The 6373-nt window shown below is 37.3% G+C and overlaps 1 pseudogene; it reads right to left on the bottom strand.

The window, feature by feature from the left end:
• Positions 1 to 1227: 1227 nt before the first annotated feature.
• LOC143690359 (small ribosomal subunit protein uS9 pseudogene) lies at positions 1228 to 2675 on the bottom strand (annotated as a pseudogene).
• Between the last annotated feature and the right edge of the window lie 3698 nt (positions 2676 to 6373).

Here is a 6373-nt window from a genome sequence, read left to right on the forward strand (position 1 = left end):
GTAAAGAAACAAAAACAATATATCTGAAGATCTGAGAGTTGATGTAATAATACCTGGACTTAAATGAACAATATAATACTACTACTAAGCTGCAAAAGTAGTTTAAGTCTTACCAAAATGTTTAAAGTCATTTAATAGAAATTGTAAAATAGAAAAACTTAAACATTTGTAAAGCAAAAAAGTTTAAAAGATATTTAGCTTTAATAAATATTCTATCAGAGATATCAGTACCTCACAAGTAAACGTTTTGTTTATTAAAGCTGACAACGTAAGCCAATTAATAAAGAATTGAACATATAAAACTGAGTAAAGAAAACTGAAAATAAAGCAGAAAGTTATGGAAACAATTAAATTAAGGTGTGCCACTTGAAACAAAGCAAAGTGGCAATTCTAAAAGATAATAATAGATTTATCTGCTGCAACATATGAAAGATCACCCCAATAATTTTCTTCCTGGCTTGGAATATCATCTCAGAACATCCTGATATTTAAAGTTACCTAACTTATTTTCCTGTTTTCTTATTTCAGCACATCTTGCGTACAACTTCCAGACTAATGTTATTTGCATGCTATGCCTCTGTTCAAAAATCCTTTCTTTACAAGCACAGCTTCACATTCAAAGCTGTATGCAATCTGCTTCCCATCTTATTTCTCACTATTTCTTAATAGCCTTTACTTCATCTAAGACTGTTTTTTTCTCACCTGAAGATACCACACATATTCCTAGTTTCATACCTATATGCATAGATACACATTTCTGAAATGTTTCCTTACCATTAAATTTACTCTTTTTTTTTTTGCTCTATCTTTTTCAAAGTCTAACTTCAAGCCATAATTTCTTGGTGAAGGCAAAGACTTTTTACCTAAATCAAAATGTCTTTATTATAAATAATAATATTATTATAGAATAGCTATTGTTATTTATCTAATAGAATGTTATATAAGTATATTTAAATAAATATAAAATATTTATGGTAAAATATTATTTATAGTTGATAAATCTGTGTAACTGTCCCCTCTTATAAGATGGTTGAAAGAATGATCTTTAACTAATAATTTACTAGAGACCTTACAAAGCAAAGCCTAAATATAGTCTTTAGTTAACAAGATGGTGGCCATCAAAAGGCATAGGGCTACCTCAGTAGAGGCTCTTTTTGCTCTCTAAAGTGATGAATCATTGTGAGACAGCCGGAAAACTTTCTTTAATATAGATTTATTCTAATGTTTCTACAACTTAAATAATGCACGATATTTTTTTCTTTTCTTTTTTGTTTTTAACCTTAAAATCCCACAACCTTGTTTATTATAAATGTGAACCCTACTCCTCGCAGTTGGAGTCTTGGTAGGATTCTGGTACCGAGCCGGGCCACCAGGGCCACCGAACTTCATAGATTCGCAGCGAAGGGGGTCAGCCAACCAGCAGGGTCCGGTCGTACCGGATAAGGATGTCTTTGATCTCTTTCTTGGAAGCCTCATCTACGTGTTTCTGGTAATAGGTCACCAGGGCTTTGGAGACAGACTGGCGGATTGTGTAGGATTGTGTAAATCTGGACCACGTGAACACCATCCTTGACCCGGGCACGTATGTCCACACTAGCGAATCGTTCTTTGCCTAGAAGCAGAACAGGTTCCAGGGGCTTGTACTGCAGCGCGCGCAGCTCGATCATCTCCAGCAGTGTCGCCTCACCCTGATGAAGCCTTTGTCCTGTTTGCAGGGCGCCACGGCTACAGCGGTCTTCCCGCGCCTGAAGCCCTGCACTGACTGCTACCGCCCTTGGAATGCGTGGTTGTGGGCGTAGGCTGGAGCTCCTCACCGCGCCTCCCTTAAGGGAAAAGCTGTACCAAATCCTTAAAAAAAAAAAAACAGTTATCCTCGTTCTTTACTGTTGACAAAGATTACTGTTGTTATACTGAAGCGTATTATATAAAACTAAGCAAGGCATAAGCTCTTATAGAGGACAGTTTTGCTTATTGGAAATTCTTCCACCCTAATACTACATAATCACGTTTCTTTACAAACAAAAAATACACGTTCTTTTAATTGTGAAATAGAACATATATACACACACAAAATGCAGTACTTTTCAAAGTACATTTTAACAAGTAGTTACAAAACAGATTTCAAAGTTTGGTGTAGTTCCACATTTTCAGGTTTTTCCTTGCAGCTGCTCCAAAACACTGGAAGCTAAAAGAAATATCATTATAGTGATTCAGTCATCATACTCACTTATTAAATCTTATCTTCTCTGTTAGAACTCCCCCTCCTTTGAGCCTATTCCCAATCTATAAAAGTCTTTGGGATATTCTCATTCTAACTTTTTCATGTTGAAAAAGGGTGTCAGCAATATAGATGGAATTAGTGGATATTCTTGGAGAGGCAGGCCCCTCTGGGTTTTAGGACTTATCTAGCCTAGAAACCCCCTGGAGGTTGTAGGTTTCAGGAAAGTAAACTTAGAACACGAAACTTTGGTAGAGTCTCAGAGCCCTGGGTGTTCTTTAGGGTTAACAGGAATGATGTTAGTTGGGGTTTGGCAAACCATGGCAGTTAGCAATATCTAGCTGAAGCTTGCAGAACAGTAGCCTCCAGAATAGCCTCTTGACTCCATGTGAACTCTCTTAGCCACTGATACCTTATTTTGCTACATTTCTTTTCCCACTTTTGGTCCAGAAGGCATTTTCGATCCCACAGTGCCAGGGCCAGGCTCAACCCTGGGAGTCATGACCCCTGTTGTCAGGGAGACTTTCACCTCTGAATGTCATGTCTCACATAGGGTGGAGGGTAATGATTTTCCTTGAAGAGTTGGGCTTAGAGAGAGGGAGAGGGCACATCTGAGCAACTAAAGAGGTTTCCTGGAAGCAACTCTTAGGCAATATTATAGGTAATCTTAACTTCTCCACTGAGGAAATAAGTTTTGTAAGGGCAAGGCTCAAAATCAAGGGCTTGGCCCAGCTCTGCTGATTCATTATATTCATACTTCTTTTAGTCTACAGGCTCTTGGAGTAGTTAGAAAGAAAAACTTAAAATTGTGGAACATTAACCCATGCCAAACTCTGAAATCTGGTGTATAACTACTTGTTACAATGTAGTTTTAAATTTATTGCTTTTTGTATATATGTTATATTTCATAATAAAAACTTTTTAAAAAATGAAGGGCTTGGCCTATTTTCTTGGTAGTCCCTAATGTTTGAGTCAATACCAAGGGTTTCATGTTGCTCCCCAGACAAAGGGAGTTTACATTCACCTAGAAGCTCTTTATCAAAGGCATCCATCAAGTTCTTAGAAGAAAGATTAGGGGAGCCAGAAACCAAGTGAGTCACCCAGGTGTGCAGGAGGTGATAGGCAACTGAGCTATCAGTGGTATGAAATACCAGGCGCTTCCCCAAACACTCCTCTCATAGGAAGGAAAACCTAAGATGCTGGAGGAGAGACGACAAACCCTCTGACCCACAGGGTTCAAAGGTGATGATCATCAGCACCAGGAGCAGGCCCAAAGATTCTTCTCTACTACAGAGCAAAAGCCTTAAGCAGCTGGAGAAGGGGTTGCAAAGCCATCACCCCCCAGAATAGAAGCAACAATGGATTGCATTGGGGAAAGGATAGAAAGAAAAACTTTCTACCCCTAAGGAAGAAGCAGGAAGCTGCTTTGGGCCTAAAATCCTATACCGATACAAACTAGAGGGTCTTATCACTAGAAGAATGGCAGAAATTCCAGCCTGAGAGCACACACAAACAAGGTAGAGTTTGACCAATAGAAAGAGGAGGGGCAGGAATACTGAGAAACCCCAACAAGAGGTCCAGATTCCCAGGGCCTCCCTAAGGCTGAAGACTGACTAGAGTAACAGACGAACTTTTCCTCCCTCCGACATGAGCCTGTTACTGAATAATTGACAATTGCAGTCTGAGCTGGAAGAGGGACCAGAATTTGGGAAGAAGTCTCTATGGCAAAGATACACAGTGATGGATGAAAGCTGAGTATGGGAAACACAGAAAAAATTTTCCATAGCACCTGGTCCCCACTCTAAGCACAAACACCAACAGCTTACTGTTATAAGAGGAATATGAATCATCATATGCAGTGACAGTAACCATAACAACAACAAAACCCAGACATAGCTGAATTCCTGATTGGTTTGATGAAACATCTGACATTTGTGGCTGACAGAAGAAGAAGCAAGTCTATTTCCAGGATTTTTTTTAAAAAAAACTATTTTCCTCATTCTCTATTAAATAATATATGATGTCTGGCATTCAGGCAAAAATTATCACACCCCAAAAAAAGAAAATTTGAATGGACATTTCACAACAGAATGTATATGGATGGCAACTAAGCACATAGAAATATAGTTAATATCATTAGTCAGGAAAATCCACATATAAGTTGTAATGAGAAACCACTAACCCCCCATTAGATTGTCTCAAATTAAGAATATTAACCTACAAATATTGAGGAGGATGTAGAGCAACTGGGACCATCATATACTGCCATGGAAATGTAAAATTTTACAATCACTATGGGAAACAGTTTTGGACAGTAAACATTTACCTACACTATATCCTAGCCATTTCACGTCTAAGAAAAGTTAGAACATGTCAATACAAAGAATTGTGTGTGAATGTGCATAACAGCTATAATTGTAGTACCCAGCACTGCAAACAACGCAAATTCCATTCACAGGTAAAAGGATAAGCAAATTGTGAAATATCCATACAAAGCAATCCTACTTAGCAGTAAAAAAGAACAAACTACTGATATACACAACAACATAGGTGAATCTCTAAATAATTATATTGAGCTTTAAAATTCAGAAAATGAATTATACACTTTATGATTCCAGTGTATATTAAATTCTGAAAAATTAAAATAAGTGATAGATAAAGTAGAATAGTGGTGCCTGGAGATGGAGATAAGGGTGTATTAGTCAGGGTTCTCTAAAGAAAATAAAACCAAAGGAGATATCTTTAAATATGTGATTTATAAAAATATCTCACACAACAATGGGAATATAAAGTCCAATATCCATAAGGCAGGCCACAAGATTGGCAACTCCAATGAAGTTCCTCGATGAACTCTACAGAAGAGGCTGGTTGGCTAAAGAAGTGAAAATTCCCTCTTCTCCCTCAAAAAAAAAAAAAAAGAAAAAAAATCTTTGACTGATTGGATTAAATCCAACTGATTGAATTCTCTCATTGCCGAAGAGGCACTCTTACTTGATCGTAGGTATAATCAGTCACAGTTGCAATCATCTGACTGATGATTTAATAAACCAACCTTCTGGTTTACTAACCAGCCATGAATATCCTTGCAGTAATGGTTAGGCCAGTGGTGCCTGACCAGACAACTGGGCACCATCACCTGGCCAAGTTGACAGCTGAGGCTAACCATTACTGAGGAGTAGAGGGCAAATGGATGTATTGTAAACAGCTATGAGAAATTTGGGGGATTCATGACATGCCTGCCCCCCTCCAAAAAAATAAGTAAAGCATTGTCAAGAGATAAAATAACCTATAGAACCGAACTCAGAGATGACATTGATGTTGGAACTATCAGAGAACTTAATATATGATTGTTAAAGAAGCTAGTGGAAAAGGTGATCAACATGAATGAACAGACAGGGAATTTTTAGCAAACAGATGAAAATTATAAAGAGTCAAACAGAAATCATAGATGAAGAATTCCTTCAAAATTATCAATACATTTGACAGAGCTAAGCTAAGAATTAGGGGGCTTGAGGTAGAGCAATAGAAATTACCCAAACTGAAACACAAAGAGATGAAAGAGTAAATAAGCAAAACTTAGCCTCCATATGGTGTGGGACATATAAAATAGACTAACATGTAATTGGAGTCGCAGAAGGAAAAGAAAGAGAACGGGGCATAAGAAATATGAGAAGAGCAAATGGGTGAGAATTTTCAAAGAATGTTGAAAAAATCAAATCGCACATCCAAGAATCTCACGGAAACCCAAGTAGGAGAAATATCAACAAGGCAGCAAGGAAATAAATAAAATGAAAAAGTCACAATGCACCTAGACACTTTATATTCACATTAAAAATTAAAAATAGAGAAATATTGAATGCAAAGGAAAAAGTACATTACATACAGAAAAACAAAGATATAAATTAGAGCAGAATTCTTGCCAGAATATCTGCAAGCCATATGACATGTAAGCCATATAAAAATATGTTGATTGAGAATTCTATAACCAGCTAAATATCTTTCAAAAATGGAGAAATAAAGACCTTTTCAGAAAAATAAAAGCAGATGTAATTCATTGGCAGTGAACCTGTGCTACAAGAAATGGTAAAGGAAGTTCTACAGGCAGGAAGAATAAAACACCAGGGAGAAACTTGGATCTATGCAAAGTATAGAAGA

The sequence above is a fragment of the Tamandua tetradactyla genome, chromosome 7 (genome assembly GCF_023851605.1).
Source record: "Tamandua tetradactyla isolate mTamTet1 chromosome 7, mTamTet1.pri, whole genome shotgun sequence".
In the NCBI taxonomy this organism is placed as follows: domain Eukaryota; kingdom Metazoa; phylum Chordata; class Mammalia; order Pilosa; family Myrmecophagidae; genus Tamandua; species Tamandua tetradactyla.